We start from the raw sequence: 22,957 nt of genomic DNA, 5'->3' as shown, positions 1-22,957 counted from the left end.
CCAAATCTTTCTCTTTGCTAGAGGCAAACAGCTGGGCTGGTTTTCTCTCCTGGGGCACCTCTGCCTTATTTCTGTTGTGAATTAATCCTCATTTTCATCTCCCCCTGCCTGCCTTTGGGTGGATTGAAGAGCCTTTGAGCAGGCAGTGCTCGTTCCCCAAGGCACCTTTTACACCATCCTTTGAAAAATCCACAAGTGCTTCCCAAAGGATGGTGGTGGGAAGCTCTGAAGCAGAAAAAGGTGGGAGTGAGGAGGTGGTTTGGGGAATGGAGCCATCCCAAGGACAATGACAGTGCCACCATTGCTTGGCTTTGCAGGACACAGGGTCCCAGTTGAGTGTTCTCCTCCCTGCTGAGCCCAGCCAAGGGGAACTGCTCAAACTTTTGCCTCCAGCCCTCGTTCCTGAGCCTGGTGTCTCATTTCTGACCCCAAAAAAACACCTCCTAATGGGATTCACTGTTCCCTTCCTGTTTTGCAGCTGCTGTTTGCTGCTCCTCAGGCAGATCTACAATCGGTCAGAGCAAAAGTCACTTGGTGGGTCTTGTGCAAGGACAGGAGAAAAAAATCCCCAGCCCATAAATAAATAAAAAAGGAAGTATAAAAGGCAAGGTTTTCTCAAAGCAATGGCTTGCAGCTAAGCATTTTCAGTCACTTCCACTGACCAGACAAGTTATTCAGAGTAATTCCAGCCCTGGAGATGACATTTGACATGACATGTACATGAGATGTATCATTTAGGTCACCGTGCTAAAGCACCAGACACCCCCCCTTCCTCCTCCTCCCCTCCTCTGTGCCCCTCGGGGAATCTCAGAGTTCAGGGTCTTTAAAGCTGAATTCCCTGCACAAGAGTTCAGCACCTTTCAACCTTTCCAGACCTATTACAGGAAGAAAACTGAGTGGAAGGAGTGTGGAGGGCAGGAGGGAGGGTCGGGGGCTGTTTCAAGGCAGGTTATTTACAGGCAGGTTTGGAAGCTGAAGAGAAAAGAGGCTTTTTGCATTGGTTGGAAGGGAGATGAAAGTCCCTGGAATGGTTCATTTCCATGGCCGGTGGCAGAGCACAGGCTCCTCCTAAAAGCCCTGTAAATGCACCTTTAATTCTGCAATAATCCCTGCATAATTGGGAGATAAAGGCAACAGAGTGGGATATCACCATGGGTTGCTGGTTTAAAATTAAGAATAAAGACATCAGGGGGGAAAAAAGCAGCCCAATCTCCAGCCATGATCAACTGACTCACGTTTGGGGTGAGTTTGGGCCATTTGGTCTGGCACCGAGCAGCAGTTTGGGTGGGGAGGTGCTCGTTGAGTCTCAGACAAAGCCATGTGCATGATCAGATCAGCTGCTCCCACCAGAGCCTGCCGTAGCAGGATCACCCATCCATGAAAATCCATTGGGATTCGTATTTTACTTTATTTTCTTTCCCCGCACATGGTCGTGTGGTTCTCTAAACCTCCCAGCTCAGAGGAATGTATAAAACTGTTGGCATATGAAGGATGCAGCCCTGAGTGGGATCAACTCACAGGACCACACTTCCCACACAGGGAAATGGTGGAATTACCATCCCTGGAGATGTTCAAAAACCGTGTGGGTATGGCACTTGTGGACATGGTTTGGTGGTGGCCTTGGCATTGCTGGGTCAACAATTGGATTTGAATGATCTTAGAGGCCTTTTCCAACCTTAGCAATTCCATGACTCCATGAATTAGGAATGGTTCAGAAGCTGCAGGGAAGCAGATGGGACACTGTGGTGGACAAACATTCCCTTGTCCCACCAGGAAAAACTTCCTAGGCCCATCTGTGGTTACATTTGCAAGGAGCACAGGCAAAGGAACAAGGAGATGGAGCTGGAAGGGAAATGAAGGTGTTGCTCAGGTGTCACCCATGTGGTGTTGATGTCACCTCCAAAGCATGGAATGTCTGCTGGGCACTGGTTGGGAGATTGAGAGGTGACAGCGAAGGACTGGCCAGGAGCAGAGACCAGGATGGACCTTCTAGGAAGTGTGTCCACCTGTCCTGTGGGGGCAAAACAAGACAGAGCCTTCCAAAAGCAGTTCCAAGAAAGTCTCCACCCAAGGATTTTGGAGATGGAGCCAGGAGGGGTTTCACAGTGGCCATCATGGGTCCTGTTGCTCCCCACCGCAGGCTCTCAAGGTGCTCTGGGATCCACCTTCTGGCCATGAATGACTCCTGAAGTTCTCCTGAAGCTCTGAGAGCAGAAGGAAACAGTCATTGCAGGCACACAATGAATTTTTGGGTTGGATTATTTTGATACAACCATTCCAGAGCGATCTTTGTAAGAGGTCCCTTCACCTTGCCGGAGACCAGTGAGGTCTGGGCAGGTGGTGGTGGCAGAGGTGACCCAGATATAGACCCACTGCATCCTGGAGAAGTTCCCACACAAGGGACAAGTGTCTCCATCTGTGTCTTTTTCCAGGGTTTGTCCAACTCCCTAGGGGTTAATCCAGGAAACCTTTCTCTTGTTTTCCTGGTGGTCGACTCATCCTGCAGGCTTCACTCCCCCCACAGACCCAGCTGTGGGACGCAGCCCTCTGGTAACTGTGTCCCAAGTTCTCCAAAAACAGAACATTCCCTGCTCCATGGTATTACATGTCCTAATTTTGGCCACACAAACCCCTTCTCACACTTGCCACGCACTTGCTTTCGGTGTCACAAATATCCTGATCAATTCCCAGGGCTCATTCTTTGAAACTTCAGGTCTTGTTTGGGCTGTTTGGATCTCAAGCTCCCTGTTCTCACCAGATTGCTGGTTTTTTTAGCTCCTTGTGGATGAGTTATTCCACACTGATTGCCATCAACTTTGAGCCTGGAGAGAGACTCAAATCCTGGATGCTGAATTTCATGGACCAACAGTGGAGACCACCTCATGGCCACCATAGCACCATCCATGGACAGTTTGCATCTTGGAAGGTTAACCAAGATCAGCAAAACCCCTGCCAAGTGGACCACATGTTTTGGAAGGGAACATCTTTGAGTTTGTCAAAAGCTGGAAATGAATTGAAACAATCTGTGGTTCTTCAGCTGTAGTTTGGGATTTAATAGTGACAATTGGCCATGTTGGCCTCGTTCAATTAAGGAGAATTAATCCAAGAATTTCATCCCATCTGAAGGGCTGAGAAGCATCCCTAGAGTTGCCTGTTTCTGGCAATTGGATATAAAAGGAGAGTGAGGATTCCTGTTTGGCATTCATTTTTTTGACAGCTAAAGACAAATAAAATTATTCTGTGGCAAAGACTCTGGAACGGCAGATTTCCTTTGCAAGACATTTGATATTTTGTGGCTTTACGCCACATTTTTCTTGCTCTGCCCTAAATGTATCCTCAGTCAGTATTTTTTTTTTTTTGTACCTGATCTTTCCAATGCCCACATGAACAAGAACACACTGCTTCCCCTTCTTATTTCCAGAAATCCTTTTAAAAAAGGGGTTCTCTAGGTTAGGTGGATAAAAAACATGTAAACATAAGCCTGAAACTCTTCGAATGCTCTGTGTTAGAAATGGGCACAACTTCCTTTGGATGTAATCCTTGGGTACCAAAAATTTGTGTTTTCCCATAATCATTTCACCTACACCTGCTACTTAAAGGAGAAAAATCTAATTTTAGCCATGTTACCTTCACATCTTACATTTCATTTCTTTCTGGTTCCTTTGACACCATGGACATCTTTTCTTCATGTCCTCCTGCAGCAGTGCTCGCTCCAATCATGTTTCCCAAAGCTCACCCAGACCCTTTGGAGGCCTTTTGCTGGCCACCAGGCTTGGAGGCAGGTGGGGAACACCTGCATTGCATCAAAAAATAGCAGTGTGGAACAAAAAAAAAAAAAATAATGAAGCATTTCTCTCCCAGCCCCCCACCCCACCTTGTCCCAACCCATCTGCCAGATATAAAAGAGCATCCATAATCTAATTAATCTGAGCATTGCCTGTCACGGCTGGAAGGCAATTTTGAAAGACTATCGCCCTGTGTTTTACTCCAAAAGTTAATCTCCTCAAAGCACGGGGACTTCCCACTCCCCCCAGCCCCACAAGCCTTCATCTTTCTCCTGAACCAGAGGCTGGTGGATGTGGCTGAGTGGCTGGATGGAGGAATGTGGAAGAGGGAGGTGTCCCCTCCTCCTCTCCTGCCGTACAAAAGACAATTTGAGAGAGGAGCTGCTGCTCACCCCACACTTCTCCCACCTCAGGAGGACCTCACAGCTCCTCTGTGCCCAATCAATTACCCTATCTCTTCCATCATCCAGCTCTTTGCTCCTTCTTCTTCCCTCTCCCCCCCACTTTTTTTTTTTATTTTTGGGTGAAGATTAAAAGCTCTCACATGCTTGGAGAGAAGAAAGAGCCTCCAGTTCATCTCCACCTTGCCAATTAGAAGCAAGGGGCTGGGGAGGGTTGCACACTGTTATTGACTCAAGCACTTTGGAAAGGTCATCTTCAAGGTCTGAACCTTCCCTTTGCCACCCCAAGCTCACCTGGGCCCATTAGGGAGGAATTTGTGGTCCATCCTCTGTTTCTTTTTGGGCCCACTGGCACTTCTGAGGGCTAATAGATGAGGTGGAGAGGGAGGAGGTGGGATGGGGGCACCGAGGGGAAAATGAAGGCAGGTGAGGGGAAAGAGAAGTCATTGAGAGACTTCAAAGTAGAACAAAGACCCATCCAGATGTGAATAATTGCTAGGTCAGCACGTTAATCACAGGCAAGGGCTCCACTGCAAGACATCCCTGGTCGCTTCACGGGGCAAGGAGGGCAGGGGGGGACAGACAAAAAGGCAGAGATATAGAAACAAAGCTTTGATACAGCGAAGAGCAAGCCTGAGAAAAACATTTTCCAGGTGATTATGTGAATAATGAGCCAACCTGTGTTTTATTAAGGGCACAGGCAGCCTGTAATTGCACAGGAGTGCAGCTGGGGGGGCAGGGATGGACACAGCAGCCTCTCACACAGCCCAGCTAAAGCCCCATCTCCCCACCTGACAGAGCATTTCCTGCCCTGACCAGCACAATACCTGGGCTTTCAGATCTCAGCGTGGTGGGAGGGAACGATTAGGGTTTTGTTCTTGTGCCTTTGAGTGAATTATGACTCCAACAGCCTCTAACCAAAGGTTGAGAAGATGCTGGCTCGTCCTCTTCACTTTATTTTTTTTTCCCTTTTTTTCCAATCCCGTGTTCCCGTGCCACAACACCAGCTGTGTTTATCTTGGAAAGGTCTTTCTTCTAAATCAAGCCACAAGGTTTCACTCACTGCAGACAAAACACCTTCCCACGTGGCTCTTTGCTGTGTAAATAAACATCCAGCATCTAAACAGCTCCAGGAGATGCCACACTGCTGACGTTTGCATGTTCTCTTATTATAAAAGGAGTTTCTTATTGTAATTGCAATATTATTTCAGGGCAGCAGCTGGTATCTCTCCTTCGCTGTGCTCATTTTTCAATCGGTGGTTTCTATTAAAAAAACCCCACCACCTTATTTTTATCCAATATTCTTATTATAATATCTGACCCCTTTCCCAAATTAAATTATGTGGGATTTGTGCTTTCCTCCACAGATATGTTAGTTTTGGTTGGGTTGTGGTCCTGCTATTTTCAGTGGGCATCTGCACAGAGTCTCAGAGCAGGATCTCCGTCCAGGGTTCCAGCAGGCTCCTGCAGCCGTGTCCTGCTGACAGAGCATCCCCTTGAGCTGTGAAATGCCATTTCTTCATCCTCCCCTTCCATCTCCTTCCACCCACCACCTCCAGCCCTGAGCTGGGATCCACCTTGGGGGAGTTTGGACACAGTCACTCCACCATCAGATCCTCCTTGGAATCCCCCCGATCCAGCTGGGACCTGACACTGGCACAAAAACTTACAGAGGAAATTTAAATTTAAATGAGAATCCCTTTAGGATTTTCCACCTCCATCCTGGGCAGAACTGTTTGCACCAAGAACCTTCCAGACTGAACCTCACCTGCCTCAAAGACCTCAGACCTCTGATGCACAAAACCTAGGAAGTCCCTGGGTTGGTAAGGAATTTGGATCTGTAAAGGAAGGGCAGAGATTCTTCTTGGAGTGATTCTTTATAATGTAATTTGGGAGGTACTGTGAGATACTCATTGGGAATGCAGACACCAGGGAGCTACAAGATCTGGAGTCAAGAATAACCAGAAAAGAGCTCCTGACCTTAAAAATATTTCTTGATTAAGCAATGTGTAAGTGAACCCAGTTAATGGTTTAGTTTTGGACACACAATTTTAAGTAAGATGCAGACAAGCTGGAAAAGGGTAAAGAAAGGAATATTAAAATTTACCTGGGGAAAAAATTAACTATAAGGAAGCTTAGAAGTGATTTTGGTCTGGAAAAGAGCAGGCTGAACATGAGAAGCAGAGGCCCTCACTCAACAGAGGGTTCAAGAACAAATGTCTGCCCCAAACACCTTGACTTTTGATGGAAGGCAACCATTGATAAAAAGTGTTTCTCCCATGAACTCCTTGACTGTTCTCAGTCAGGTCCTTTCCATGACCAAGAGCTTTGTAGGATCTCCACAGGACAATGGAGAACGTGATGTCTGCCCAGATAAATAAACCCAAAACATGTCATAATTAAAAATAAATGTGGGAAGCACCGGAGGCCTCAAACTACAAGAGAAGAGCTCATGGGGAGAAGGTCTGAAACAACATCGTAATTCCTACATTAATTTATAAGGACAGTGAAAAAGCTGGGATTTCAGGCTGTTCAGAATGGTGAGGAAAGGACATCATGGACTCTGATTATCCATGGACATCAGTACCACACTCTTCTTCTCACACGAGCTTTTCTGTCCTCTTTGCAAAGAGTTTCTTGCTCAGCTGCCAGAACCTGGGGAGGGTTCAGTTCTTGCCCATCCATCCCACCGCTGGGTTAATTGTGAAGAGTTCCTCATCAGAATTCCCAGAGAATGCAATAATCTCCCTCTGTGGCTGAGCCTGGAGAGATGGGGCCGTGCCAGTCATGGCTCAGAGGTGCTGCTTGTCTTTGGCACTACCCCTGCCTCATAAACACCCCCCTGGCCTCCGCCTCATCAACATCTCATAAACAACTCCTTGGCTTGCTGCTGGGTCTCCAAATTAGTGTTTATAGCCATGCAGAGAGCAAGCTGTTTGCATAAGTAATCCTGAAGCAAGTCTTGCCTTCTCAGCCAAAAAAAAAAAATAAATAAAACAAACAAAAAAAAAGCCAGAAAATTTCTCAGCTGCATCTCCTGATTCGCTGCACGTGCACAGGGGACATCGGTGCCACCAGCTCGAGGGACAATGCTCTGCTCCTGCAAAGCAGGCTCCGATTGCTCCAGTTAAGGAATATATTTAATTTCCTAGGTTGATCTGTGGATTCCAGGAGCCTGGGAATAATGAAATCACTCAGAGCTGAACAAGCCTGGTATTCAAGCTGGCACAAGCCAGCAGGGTGCAGGCAGAGGGATGGGATTCACTGCAGCTCGCCTCCGATGGGAGCTGCTCACACAAGAGCCCTCCCAGGGTCAACAGGCAGCAGTAAGAGTCAGAGAATCATTTATCTGGTCTATCTTAGATGTTTGTGATTGGGCAGATAAACCCTAAACAGCATTGGAGAAAAAGGCCCAGAAAGCCAGGAATGTAGGGGCAGAGATTGCAGCACTCAGGGGACAGAGTGACAAACTTTGGGATTTCATTGCAGCAGAGCTGTTTGGCTGTGTGAATGTTTTCCTTGAGCAGGTCTCATCTCCCTGAGTTCCTGTGATGATGAAAACTTCATTAAAAATAGTCCAGCTGCTGGCATTTGTTGGTTGAAGTGTCATTCTTAGAGCTCTGAGCCCCCAGGGAAGCTGCAACTCACTCAAAACATGCAGTTCTTATCTAATTTTCAGTATTTCCACCCGTGTGGTGGGGTCAGTGCTGCCATTTGTGAGTCTGAAAATGATTCCCTGACAGCTCGTGGGATGTCTGTGCCCTGCCCAGCTGTACCCAGGGCAGGGCTGTGTCCTTCCTCCTCCTCTCCATCACCTTCATCACAAGCTCTATCAGGTAAGAACTGCCCCTCTTCAGCAGCACAAAAAAAGGCATGGATTTGAGGATTATTCATTTTAGCCTGGCCCCTGGCACTGATCGACCCTGTCCAGTGGCTGTCTCAGTTTGGGAGCCTGAGGAAGACACTTTGGATGCAGCTGCACTATTTTCAGGGCAAAGTGAGTTTTGCTGCCAGCCAGGTGGTTCCAGGTGTCTACATGACCGAAGACCAGCCCTTTGCCCATGCACAAATGCAGAATTTAGGCTTCTGCACAAAACCAAGCTCAGTGGCACCTTCATTTCATTGAGAATTGAGATGCTGCTATAAAATAAAAGTTTAAAATGGCAACATAAATCAGTTTCCATGAGCTGTGGTTCATGGACCTCTTAGCCAGGGGTGGTACCTTTGTCCATCTGCCTGCCAGTTGTGTTCCAAAACCAGCACAATATTTCTCAGGAATATTTATCAGTTTGGGGTTTCAGAAGCAGCAGAAAATAAGGCTGAAGGGAGGGTGAGTTCATCTGTAAATATCAGTCAGGGTAAGGGGGTAGCTCAAATCAACCTGTGTTTATTTATTCTTGCTCTGGGGGAAAGTTAAGGAAAAGCTCAGGAAGGCCTGGAGTGAGATGATGTGTATGAGTGTCTCAGTTTTGGGGGGGATTCATGACAAAATAGAAATGCTGTTCTTTCCCAACTCAGTTTTGATGCTCTTCCAGCTTTTCCTGCAGCAGTCACTGTTTCACCAAGCCACCAAGACAAATTCATAACTTGGATTTTTTTAAAATTCACAATCCCAACAAAACACTGCAGTGTCACAGAACCACAGAATGCCCCGAGCTGGACAGGACCCACAAGGACCATTGAATCCAACTCCTGGCCCTGCACAGAGCAACTCCAAAACTCCCACCATGGGCCTGATGCTCCTGGAATTGATGCCAGGATCATTTCCCTGGGAAATCCATTCCAGCCTGGGCAGCATTGACTCAGCAGCTTTGTCCTCAGCAAGAAAACAAAAAAACTATATATAAAATAATAAAAACCTATCAAATATATTGTAATTCCTGACCTAAATAATCCACAGGATAGGGTTATTTTTTTGTCTTCTTCTTGGAGTTCTGAATATTTCTACAGCCACAGATAAACCTGCTCAGAGGACCTTGGAAAAATCTGCTCAGTCTCTCTGCTCTAAGCAAAATTAACTCTATTTTAAATATAAAATCCCCTCAAGGATGTCCCTAATTGGCTTGTTCTTATCACAGCCATTCAGTTTCTGCAATACAGCATGAAAAGGGTTGTTTTTTTATTTTTTTTTATTTTGCTGTCAGAGAGGAAATATGACTCATTATGATGAATTATAGATTTGTGCAATTAATGATCCTCTCAGAAATTCCAGTTTCTGTGACATCACTTTGTCTACTCATCACATCCTTGGAGAAGAGAGTGCTGCATCCCAAACTCTTAAGAACCTTCAACATAAATGGGGTGAAGGAAATTACAGAAGGATATGAGGGTTTTTCTTCCCAATTGGGATGAAATGAAGATTCTGTGGTTACAACTGTCCTGCTAGCCTGGAGCAATTCTAGTTTTCAAGTCCATCAGGTGACAACTGTCCTTTACAATGGCCAGTAATTCTTTTATTCAGTTTAGGTATTTTCAGATAGTCAATTTTAATTTTAATTCCCCCTCTGTCTGCTCATGGGTCAGGCAGAGCTCTGTGAGAATCCTTCTTGGAGACACTCTTGAGGTGTGGGAGTGAAAGATTTCATCCTTGGTGGGCCATGAGATGGAAAGGGCTCCAGTTCCTGCAGAAAGATGCCAAACCCCCCTCAGGCCCCCTTGCCTCTCTGGGAGTGCCCAGGGTTCACCTCCATCAGATTTTCAGTGCCCTTTCTTAGTGCTTTTTACCATTTTCTATTTCCAAACAAATCAGACCTTCTCAAAGCCTTTCAAGCAAATTTCCCTTTGCTTGAATCCCTCCTCCCTAAGCTTGAGTACTTATCACAATAAACAATTTTGCCTGTCTACTGTAAAATTTAAGTGGTTTCCACAGTAACAGGATCAGTTTTGAAAAGGCCATATTCAAAAATTTCCCGTCTTGAACCGTAAATTTACAGAGCAACTGAGATCAGAAGACACAGAGCTGGCCCTGAGCAGAAGCTTTCATCAGCACCTGGGAGAAAAGCAGGGATCACCATTCCCTCTATACATTAGGGAAAAAGATGCCAAGGGGATGCTGATTGTCTTTGAACAGAAATTGGAGCTTGTGAGAGCAATTTCAGCCTTGATTAACGAGGCCACAGCTCTCCTCACCCATTCTCACACCATCTTCTACCTGCACCTCGTGGAAAGGTGAGGGAAATGTTCTTAGGGTTGGGAACTGGGTTTGGGGTTCACCTCTTCTTCTGAGATGGTCACTTCTTGGTCATCCAGGGCTCTGCTCAGTGGAGACGTCTTTGGGTGCCTCCAGATTCATCAGTTTGGAGTCTCTGGTGCGTGTGCCAAGGCTGTCAACTTCCCTGCCTGTTGTAGGTGCTCCCAGGCACCTGTAAAAATCTCATTTTGGACAAATCCATGTGGTTCCAGGCTCTGTGGTCAGTGGAAAAATCGTCCTACCCACAGAGGATGCAGTGAAGGAATGGAATCATCAGATTGATCCCAGAATGTTTTGGGTTGGAAGGGACCTTCGGAGCTCATCTCACCCATGGGACACCTCCAACAGATCAGCTTGCTCAGGGCCTTCTACAAACTGGAATATTTCCAGGAATGGGACATCCACCACCTCTCTGGACAACCTGTTGCAGTGTTTCACAACACTCACAATAAAAACCTTCCACATTAACCCTCAAATCACCCTCTCAAAGCACTGACCTGTCTCCATTGACCACGGAGACAGCCGGAACGAGCCGCACAGATGAAAAACTTAATTTTCAGGGGGCAGAGCTGACTTCTACCTCCCTGATACCACCTTCAGGAGCAGCAGCTGGCTCGATTAGGGCTGCAACCACAAGCGTCTGATTCCTGCCTGTGCTGCAAACTTGCTCTGGGGTATTTGCGTGTCCCTTCTTGCCCCCCTGCCCCGGGGGCAGCAACATTTCCTTTGTTGTCCCCCGTGTCTTATTTAGACTCGGAGCTCTCTCCGGGGCAGGGACTCGCCTTTGGAGCACCTCACCCTGCAGGACTCGGATCACGGCTGAGCCTCTCGCTGCAGGAGTAAATAATAATAACATGCATTAGCTGCTAAGTAGGGGAATTAGGGGTTAGCTTATGTGTAAGCACCGTGCATGCTGTAATGATATCCTCGTGCTTGATGCAACTGGATCCTTCCATTATTAAAGCAGCAGGAGAACTGATGTTTGATCTACAGGGCTAATTCTAGTTTTTGGAGACATCAAACAGCTGCTTTTCTTTTTTTTTTTTTCCTTTTCTTTTTTTTTTTTCCCTTGGCAAATGCGCATGTTATAAGCAAATCTGAAATTACCAGGTTCACAAGTTGAGTTTCATGCAGAGAAATGTTTACTTTGATGCCAGAGGACCTGGCTCATTTCCATTTACAGTAAATGAGGAAGAAAATTGATTTGCAGCAGCAGGAGGGGTGTCAAACCTTTATTGCTGCTCAGGACATGTATGCACTGCTAACCAGGAAGATAATTAACCTAAATTAACCTTCTGCCTTGAGATGAGTCATAGTTTGGGGAGGGGGGAGGTGGGAAGCGGGGGTGGAGAGGGTGTAGGGAGGGGAACAGTGCTGTAGAGCTGTATGGACATGTCCTGTGCATTTCCAAGCGAAAACGATGGGCCCATGCAGCAACTGATTAGATTTAAATGGAAATTCTCGATGGGCATGAAGGAATAAATTCTCGATGGGCATGAAGGAATTTTTTAAAACCCTGATGTTTAAATTAAGGCCGGACTGTGAATTGCATAAGTTGTGGCTGTAAAGTGGGGCAGAAAAGTGCATTTCCAGGTGCTGCTGAGCCAGGAAATAGCAAGTTCATGACTTTGACCTGCCATTATTTACCGGCCTCATCTGAAGGGTGGAGGAGCTCCCAGGGGTGGGAGTCTCTGCTCCAGGCTGCTTGGATGAGCTGGCTCCCAGGTGGATGTCAAGGCAAGACCCATGTTGCTGTTATCCACCTGCTCAATTAATGGAACCTGAATTTCGTTATTAATTCAAAACAAATAACCATGTAACCATTCCAGGCAGTCATCAGGCAGTTACGGGTGATGGAGGTGGAAAACTGGCTCTGTTTCAGTTTTGTTTGAAATAAAAGCCTAAAATCGGGACCCTTCATTTAGTGATGTTTGAACGTCCTAGATCCAGAAAGATCCAGCAGCCAAGTGCTCCATTTCCTAGGAAATCCATCACCAAACCTGACCTCTTATGATGGAATCATTAAGGATGGAAAAGCCCTCCAGGATTCCCAGAAGCTGTTCCATGGTCACTCCAACCTCCTCCAGGGCGAGCAGCTATGGGGCTGAAATCTCCTTTCTGTGGATCCAGGCCCTGGACATCATTTGGGTCAGGGAACAGCTGAGTTACTGCTTCCCACTTCCTTCCCCACAGAATCACCAACACCTCCAAAATCAGCGAGTCCCAGCATCAGCCCAGCCACCACCAACCCATGTCCCCACCTGCCACATCCACATGGGTTTCAAATCCCTCCATGGCTGGTGATTCAACCAATTCCCTAGAAAACCAGGCAAAGCCAAAGCTGGGTTTCTTTTAATTAGTGTGTTTTAGAGTTTTTTTTGTTTTAATGGAGCCTAAGGATTTCAGATGCCCAAATGCCTTTGACATAAATCCAGTCTTTTACAAATGCCAGTACTTCTTTTATTCAATTTAGGTATCTTCAGATAGTCAATTTTAATTTTAATTCTCCCTCTCTCTGCTCATGGGTCAGGCAGAGTTCTGTAAGAATCTTATTTGGAGACACTCTTGAGGTCTGGGAGAGAAAGATCTCATCCTTGGTGGGCCATGAGATGGAAAGGGCTCCAGTTCCTGCAGCTCCTGCAGCTCTGCAGGAAATCAGAGTCCCTGCAGAGGGTCGCTTATCCAGAGGGAGGTTGTCCTGACTCCCTAAGGATGGGTGTCCTGCTGAGGTTCCATGGGAACAGCTCTGGATCTTTGCCCACAGCTCTGCACACCCCACACACTCTCCAAATCACCCCACATTCACCATCTCTACTCCTCACCTCCCGGGGGAATCTCCATTCCAGCGAGGCTGTGCAGAGCTCATCCCAAATTAATCCTCATTCCCACTGCCCATTTCACAATCCCTCCCCTTCAGAGGCAGAACCCAGGATGTTGGGCAGAAAACTCCTCTTTCAGGGAAACAAATCCCAGGCCAGAGGCATCCAGGCTGAGAAAGGGACAGGCAAAGCTGACCCAAGAGCATTTCTGCTCCTCCTGGAGCTCTCAGAAAGTCTCAGCTGCCACCTGAGGGACAGGTGACCTCTGTGGATCCTCTGTGCTATCCATCCTCCCCCTGGAATGGTGGAGATCATCCAGGTGTGAGGATGCAGACACTGCATGGCGATGAGGAGTGGGTCAATACCTCAATATCATGACCAGTCAAGCCTCCACTTCTTCTCTCTCCTTCTCTCTGAAGGGGAGAAGTTGTCAGTGACCCAACACAGTTTAGACTCATCCCAGGTGGTTTTGTGGAAGAATTTATGGTGATTTAAACAAAAGGCTCTTGGGGAGGTGGGGGAACATCTCAAAAAGTCAAACCTTGATTTTGTTTTCACTAGGTGTTTCTTGCCTTTCAACAAAATCAAATATTAAGTAATTAAAATCACCCAAAGCTTAGAAGCAACACGAAATGGGCCGTTCTGGAGCCAAGCACAGCACTCCGCCCATCTCGAGGCAAAACGGTTTTGACGTTTTTTGGTTCTCTGAACAATTTGGGAACCCAGTCAACCAAAAGCAGCAGTTGTGTGCACCACCCTCCACCTGGCCAGCACAAACACCAATAGCTGAGAAGCCTGATGTGGGAGCAAATGATCCTGCACATCTGGTGGGATGCATCCCAACGTGTTGGCTCTCAGCAGGGATTTGGGGATTTTAAACCACATAGGCCACCCCTCGTTTCCCACATTAAGTTTTTAAGCTCAGTTTTGGCTAAATCCAGCAACAGTTTATCAGTCTTGTTAACAGAAGTCCCTCCACATTCTGGTGGATCCATACAGGACCTGCAAGAAAAGTGCTGCATCCACTTCCCGAGCCCAAACCAGGGTCTCCCCTCCTCCAGAGACAAACAGGATTTCTTTTGAAGTCTGAGTGTCTGTTCCTGGGCCAATAAAGTGCCTCATTTTCCCAGCAAGAAGGTAAAGGTGGTGAAAGGTGTTACAAGCACCTCCTTGTGAAGTGCAATTAGCAGCTGGGTGAAGGGGGGAAGTGTTGGCACAACAAGGGGAGGCGATGGCTGTCTCACCTCGCTGGGGATGGGCCAGATGGGCCAGGCAGGAGCCCAAACACCAGCGCTGGAGACAGTCTGGCACGGCAATCCTGGGCCACTGGAGCCCTCCAGGGAGGCTGAGGGGTTTCCTTGCTCCATATCTCATCCTGCTGGTGGCACTTGGAGGGGGTTGGATGAGCAGAATGGAACAGGAGCTGCTTGAGGAGTTCAGCAAAGCAGATATTTGGTCCGACTCAGAAAACAGGACCATGGTAATCTTCTGTAGCTCTACTGGATTTAAAAATTGGCCATACAACAAGTCCCAAATGCATCTACATCTACAAGAAAATACATCCTTCAAGACCTGCTGTTTTAGGCCTTTCTTGACTACTCTGTTGTCTCCATAGGATGTGGCTGTGGAGGGAAACAGCTCAGAGTCAGAAATAGGGAGGATTCAGGAGAGAGGGGGAATGTGTGGCTACTGTGAGAAAAAGGACATGGAAATGTAATTCTGTTAAAGATATCCCAGGCAATTTTCCAAGGTAGCAATGCTTCTCTGAAAGAAAAAACCAAAAAAACCAGGGAATGAGAGGAAAATGGAAGAGTAGTGAAACACCATAATGTAGTTTGTGGTGTCTAATGCTCGGAAAATGATCCACACAAGGTTCTCACTGGTGGCAGTTTTGGTGTAGATTTGGTGACAGACCCTGAGTAACACAGTCTGCTGGGAGTGCTGCTGTGCTGCTGTTGCCTCCATCAGATCCCACCATCAGTCTCAAGCTAACAGGAGAACCCAGGGACATCCCTAGGGTCAAACCATAATCACACCCTCAAACCTAAACCCAGCTCACTGCACCAAACACCATCACATTTGCACAGTAATCCTTACACCAGGCTGCCAGCTGGGGAGAAAAAGTCCATTTTTGGGACTCAGGTGGATCAAACACTCAAGAAATCTGGGGTTTGCACATCTGCTTTTATCAGCGGACAATTCACTTGTACAAACACATCCAGTCCAAGGGCAAGGTGAGCCCTCTCCAATATTAAGCCACTAAAAGACAGGGGAATAGGTTAAGGACTGGCTAGCAGCCAATGAGGTTTGCAAAACAGTGGAATCTAATAAAAATAATTGAAATATTTAAAGGCAGTTGCTTCACTTTATAAAGAAGCACCTGCAATGATTACCCAAAACATTTGCAGGTGGAAAAAGGGCTGAGCACGTCACTGGTGTTAATATCATTTATGCTCAGAGGGCAAATTAGGCATTGTAATTGTCAGGAACCATTGGAGCTATTTCAATAATGGGATGAGTCTGATAATGAGGGATGATTCCTTTAGATCACCTTCAGTGTGTAACAGTGCAAAGCCAAGGCTTGGGTCTGCTAAAAACCTGCCATCAAGGTGAAAGGTGTTCTCTGCAGTGTGTCCCAGGATCATTTACCTGCTTCAGCCTGTCCCTGTCTGGCAAAAACAGAGGCCAGTTCAGCTGAAATCCCTCCAGCCAATCCAGCTGATGCAGCTCAGTGCATTTCCACTGACTTCTGTAGGAAGCTGCCATTCCATCCCAGCATTTGGCATTTCAGGTTTTGGTTTGGGTGTTGATCCATCACATCCCAATGCCTGGATCCTGGAGCACGAAGGTGTCACTTCAAAGAACAAACAAAAGGCAGACATGCACAGGGAAGGGGAGTTGTACAGCCACATCTTTTTATCCAAATGGAGCCACACCAGCAGCCAGGCCCAGCCATGGCATCAGCCTGTCACCAAACATTTTGGAAGCAGAATCACCTGGTGTCTTTTAAAACAGGTGTATTTAAGCACATACCCCTCCTCACTCTCCTGGGTTCCCAGCCACCCCTCTAGACCTGATACAAAATCCAGGTATTTCCATGGAAAGACACTTTATTTCTCATAAAATTTATACTAAGCACTATTAAAATTCATTTCAAGAGTTGGCAAGTAGGTGACCCTCTGCTTGTGCCATCAGGCAGTTTCTTGGCATCAAAAAACAAATGCACTGAAGAGCCTGGGGCACAGAAAACTGTGAGACCAGTTTGTGCCATCCCAGGGCCAAGTTATTTAGGAAGTAAAATATGGAAGAGGACAGTCAGATGTTGTTTGATGCCTTGCTACCATTTCTAAAAATCCTGTTCTACAGATGGTGCCTTGGGTGTTTTCCATCCCAGGAGAAAGACGACTGGAGGGGAATATTCCTTCACTTCAGGAAGAGCACTTCAGCCTTTGTGGAGGATTCACAAATTTAGAAAAGAGTTTTCACACAGAATCTGGAGAAGACACTGTACAGACACCATCTGACTGAGTACAAACCCAAAATAAAACCCTCTGGCTTTTTTTCTGGCCCTCATGGACTCCTTTGAGGGACCATGGAGATCTGGGTAGCACCATCAGCAGGAAAGCTGAACTTCATCCTTCATTCTGGCTCTGAGGGAATGAAAATATTCTGAGGGGGAAATTATCCTGCAGGAAGTACAACAAAGATGAATTCCAGAGTATTTTCATTATGTTGGCCACAAAACTTAGAGACTTCTTCCCAGATCTGGCAGTGGCTGACCTATCAGCTCTGCTGAAGAACATCACCATCATCTGGGATACAATTCCCTGTCCAAGTCCTTCAAGTCCTTAAAAATTTTGTGCTGTTGCTCAGCACTTCAACAAATAAGTCAAGAAGGGCTTCAAAGGTGGCTTAACCTCAATTTAAGGGACTAAAATCTTTGCCAGGACGTTTCCCAAAGTACTGGGCTGAGTGGAAAAGTTGGATTCACCTTTTCCTTTGAGGATTTGAGCCTTGGTGCCCACAGGTGGGCACAGATGGACAACTTAGCCAGGTATGCAGCCAGATTTTGTGTGTAGGCATCAACCTTTCCCAGAGATCTGTAAATTCATTCCTAAAGCAAATAGCTAAAATTAAATAGATTATTCAGTAGATCAGCTGGGGCTAGAAATAAAGAATAAGCTTTCAGCTTGGAGTGGAATTAATCTACTAGTTAATGAGATAAACTCATTAAATCATAGAATCACAGAATGGATTGGGTTTGAAGAGACTTTAAAGATCATCTCATTCCAGCCCCCTGCCAGGGCCAGGGACACCTTCCACTATCCAAGGGTGCTCCAAACCCCATCCAGCCTGGCCTTGGGCACTTCCAGGGATCCAGGGGCCACCACAGCTGCTCTGGGAAACCTGTGCCAGGGCCTCAGCACCCTCCTAGCCAACAATTTTCCCACAATATCCCATTAAAGAAAAACAGTGATGTCCTTTTTTCCTCGGACAGATTTTGGATTGGTATTTAAAACTTGCCCCTGAAATCACCAGGTGGAGCAGGAGAGGAGAGGAGAGGAGAGGAGAGGAGAGGAGAGGAGAGGAGAGGAGAGGAGAGGAGAGGAGAGGAGAGGAGAGGAGAGGAGAGGAGAGGAGAGGAGAGGAGAGGAGAGGAGAGGAGAGGAGAGGAGAGGAGAGGAGAGGAGAGGAGAGGAGAGGAGAGGAGAGGAGAGGAGAGGAGAGGAGAGGAGAGGAGAGGAGAGGAGAGGAGAGGAGAGGAGAGGAGAGGAGAGGAGAGGAGAGGAGAGGAGAGGAGAGGAGAGGAGAGGAGAGGAGAGGAGAGGAGAGGAGAGGAGAGGAGAGGAGAGGAGAGGAGAGGAGAGGAGAGGAGAGGAGAGGAGAGGAGAGGAGAGGAGAGGAGAGGAGAGGGGTCCAGCTGCTGCAGGAAATTTTGCATCTGAACATTTTCCCTCGTGGCAGGACACAGCACGAGAGAAGCCTGCTTGTTCCCAGGAGACACTTGCCTAATTGCACAGAGTCAGCAAGTTGAGGCCTTGGGAATAGTTTTGGATAACATCCCATGCCTCTCACCTTGCACAACCATGCCCAGTGCCCTCCAAAGCCTGCTGAAGCCTTCTGCAGCACCAAGGGCTGTTGGACCAGGTTCACAAACCTGAGCACCATTAAGAGAAAATCCTACCAATATCAGCACTCTCCACTCACTTACACCTACTTTGCATTTTAAATGCCAGTAAATGACTGCCCAAGGGAACAGAGAATCAGACCCATCAATGTGGGTATATTTCAGCAACCCAGACCCCAGGAATTTTGGAAGTGTACCAGCATTAAACATTATTAACGCGTATTGAAAAATAGCTGGAAATCTCCCCAGCATTGTTAAAGAATCATTTAATTATTATTAACTGAGTCACGGAGGGCAGGCAGGCAAGTTTATGAAACCGATACACTGAGTAACTGCGGACTCTGGAGGATGAGCTGGCTCTAATGCCAAGGTTTGTAATTAAACTGTGGCCCAGGGCTGGGTGCTGATGCATTCAGCAAGTGCCCTCTGCTGGACTCCCATCCCAGCCGGAATCTCCCACATCCATCCCTCACCCTTCTCCTCTGCAAGCCTGGGTGCCCCATGGCATCCTCCCAGTGTGACTTCCAGCCCGCTGCCCTTTTGCCAGCAGCCACCTCCCATTCGTTTTCTCAGCAAGAGCAATTATTCAGGAAAAAAAACAAAACCAAACCCCAACCAACAATATGAAGTTACACCACAGCTTGGTTGGGCTTGAAATGTGGGCTCAGCTCTGGGGAACTCATTGCCTTTTCCTACCCCATTCCCACCAGGGACTGGGAAATGTCCATCCTCACTGGTTTCTTCTGGATGATTAAAACAGGTGGGGCTCACTCGGTGAGCAGATATGATGTGAGAGTGCAATTAAACAACAGAGCTTTCAACACCCAGCTCCCAGGGCCTTATTTAGCTAATTAAGAAAGCCATGCATTCATTCCCCTGAGGTGTTTCCAGCACCCTCAAGAGCACTGCCAAGGTCAGATTTGCTGCTGACCATTCACAATGGGCCGTGCTGACCATTCACAATTTGCAATGCCAAGCCACAAGAGCATGATTAAAGAGTGTTAGGCTTCTCTAACTGGGACACATAACAGTCCTGGGTCTCTAACTGGTCACCAGGAGTCCAGCTCTCCACTGGCCATGCCAAGTGAGCCCGTGCTTTTTGCCCCACTCACATTTTCCATCCCCATCGCCAGGTTTGGCTGCCAGGTACTCAAGGCAGGAACGGTCTCTCCGTGTAGGACCCAGCAGAGCAAGGCCTCTAGGCATGCTTATAATGCAAACAGAGAGATTAGATCAAGTCTGGCCTCTCTCTCAACGCTGTAGGCAGCAGAAGAGTGGAGTGTTTGCCTCTTATCTGGAGTCTTGGGGGATTGGCCCAACATATTGACATAAACTCCTGCCAATGTCAGTTTACACGAAGGAAAGCGGGTTATAAAATGTGTTGGCTCGGGAGCAAGATCAGAGCCCTGGTAAGGCATCCCCTCTGCAGAGCCCAGAACCTCCCACAGAGAGGAAGGGACCATCCAAGCCACTCAGCTTTGGACCCCCAAATTTACAGGGGGATGTAACTCAGCAAGGCTCCAAGGCCAAGAGTGTGGGACACGTCCTTAGCGGGCTTGGGGTCCTCCAGAGCTGTTCAGAGACAAGCACAAAGCAATTCCTGGCAATCTTGTGAGGCATTCAACAGTTAGAGGGAAAAAAAGACAAATTTCCAAAAAAAATTCAATTTTTTCTTTTATCTCAAACAAAAAAAATTTGTTTTCACATCAAGAATTTTTGTAAAAAAATTAAAGTGCAAGAAAGGCCTCTCTGAGTCAGACCAGCAGTAAGGGTAGCTCAGCAACCTGTCTGGCACCCCAGAAACAAGAGATGCTCTCCAGGGCGGCCACTTGGTGCAGCCATTGCCCTCAGGTTGTCCCAGCAGCCACCTCCATCACACAGGGATGCTGGAGAGTGCCCCTCTGCTGCTTCTCCATCCATGGCTGAGCCCGGTGTCCACGAATTTTTGACCCTGATGATGAGAACTTTCTGTTGTTGAGGCACATCTCATCAACAGAAGGTTGCTACCTTCTGTAGCAACAGATTCCAGGAGTTCAGAAATTACTTTTTTCACTTAAGAATTAAAATTCATGGAATCGATAAGGTTGGAAAAGACCTCTGAGGAGGCCATGGAGTCCAGCTGACCAAATGCCTCCATGCCCAGCAAACCAAGAGCCTCATTCCCTGACTCACCCCACATGTGCTGGGTGTTTCCAGGGGGTTTGGCTCTCAGGGCTCCCACTGCAGCCACTGGTGCCTCAGACTGTCACAGAATCGTGGAATATCCTCAGTGGGAAGGGACCCACAGGATTGTCACGTCCAGCTCCTGGCTCCACACAGGACACCCCATCCTGTGCATCCCAGAGAATGTTCTCCAAATGCTCCTGGAGCTCTGGCAGCCTTGGGAATGTGGTGGTTCCCTGGGGAGCCTGGGCAGTGCCCACCACCCTCAAGGGGAAGAAGCTTCTCCTGACTGTGGCTCCAAAGGGAACTCTTCCCCCAAGCCCTGTGAGCAACTCAGCTGAGCCTCTCAGGAGGAGACCCCAGAGATCCCAGTGCTCACAGGTCTTTTTTTTATCTCTGTCATCATTAGGACGTCTCTGGCATAAGCTTAGAAGCTGAGAACATCTAAATGTGGGTGCCCAAGTCTGGTGCTCAAATTTACCCAGAAACATATTTAAATTAGGAGAGAGACTTTTGAAATTTAGCAAAATTTGAACATTTTGGTTTTCAGATGTTTTCTGTTTAAAAACAGGAAAGATTAACCAAAGAATAGGCTTAGAGCACAATTCAATTTGGAAGGGATTCCATCTCTCCTCCAACCACCTGTTCCAAACAAGGCCAGCAGTGAGGTCAGACCAGGCTGCTTTAAGGAACAAAACACAAAATCTGGAACTAGAAAATTCCAAAGCAAGGCCCAGAGCTAAGAAGCAACATGGTTTTGAAGCATGGTTTGATTGCCATGGTCCCTGGCAAGAATTTCACCCAGATGTGAGGGAAAGCTGTGGATGAACACACAACAGCAACAATGGTTAAGTGTCCACAACCACAATGACAATGGTCCAGAGGTGAGGCATGGAGAGGAAGGGATCAGCAAATCTTCATAACCACACAAGAAGGAAGAGCAGGTCAGGGGTTAATGTGAATAAATGACAACAAGGTTTCAGTGAAGATCAAGACAACCATGTCCTCCAGCTCCTTTGTGCTCCATGAGGGACGCTGGAAACACACAGGTGGAAGCTGAGTGGTGTAAATTTGGCACAGACCAGAGAAAGACCTTTAACATTTCAACAAATTAAGGATGGTAAGGGTTCATCCATCACAGGTTGCATCCCAGGGAGAGGAATTCCCTTCAACCCTCGTCTTGCAACAAAGGAGGAACAGATCCAAGTGGTCAAACAGCAGCAGCTTCAACAGGAGAGACTTTGCATGAGTCAATATGTGAACTACTCAAGAGTGTTTCTGCTTGCTGATTTAAAATCTACAACCCTTATCAACAAGGAGAGGGACCACAGTGGCTTTTCTTTAGGGCAGATTAAGAAGGAAAGTAAAAGTAGTTATTTAAGATAAGAAAAAAAACAAGCGAGTTATTGTATTAAAATAAAACTGGCAGAATGTATGGAATAAAAAAGACATTTTTGTCCTAGCTAGAGCTCAGGAGTGGGGAAAATCAATAAGGGAAATAAAGGACTTGAAGAAATATTTATAGTCAGCAGAGTGAAGGTTGAAGAGAAGGCACTTTTCTTGTGCAAGCAACAAAGAAACCCTGACGAGAGCATTAATTTGTTACTCCGGGGGAATGGTGGAACCATGGATAATAACCAAGAAAAGCCCTGGGTATCCAATAAAGACCTCAGGTCTGCATTTTGAGAAAAAGCTGCACAAGCTACTTCTACCACACACTGCTGATGATCACACTTAGGGCTCTAACCATAAGCAAGGAGATGGTAATCAGCATCTCCCACAGCTAGCCATTAATAAATCTGCAGATTCAGATCATTTACATCCAGGAGGTTTTAAAGAGCTGGCCAAGAAGGCATTGGAGCCTGTTCAAAAGTCTTTGAACCCCAGGGAAGTTCTAGAGGACCAGGAGAAAATGAGTGTTTTGTCGGTGATTTAAAAGAGGACAACACGGGTTCTAGAGTGCCAGCCTGCCATTAATCCCAGCAAAAAAACAATAATAGAATAGCTCATATGAGATTTGTTTATTATGGAATCAAAGGAAGGTAATATAATTGCTGCCAATCAACTTGGGTTTATGAAAAATAGATCTTGTCAAATTAATTTGATGTATTTTGTGATAACAGCAAAAGCGTGGTTAATAAGGGGAAGAGTGCTGATGTAATTTTACTTGGATTTTCCTCAAGGCAACTGCCTGGGTACTGCATGATATTTTGATTAAGAAACTGGAGTCCCAAACATGGCACACATTAAAGGGATTAAAAACCAGCTAACGTAGGTCTCGGAGCGTTCCTCTAAACAAGGGATGGCTGCCAGATGGGTGTGTTCGAGTCAGGTCCCACAGGGAACCGTTCCTCAATGCGCATTTTAACATTTTCTCCATGTCCTGGGAAAAAAAAAAATAATTAAAAATTGCTGATGACAACACAAGGTTTACTGGATCAGCAGGTAAGGAAGAGGCTGAGGTCAATGGG

This window comes from Lonchura striata, chromosome 1, assembly GCF_046129695.1.
Source record: "Lonchura striata isolate bLonStr1 chromosome 1, bLonStr1.mat, whole genome shotgun sequence".
NCBI lineage: Eukaryota > Metazoa > Chordata > Aves > Passeriformes > Estrildidae > Lonchura > Lonchura striata.
This window is presented reverse-complemented; position numbering follows the sequence as displayed.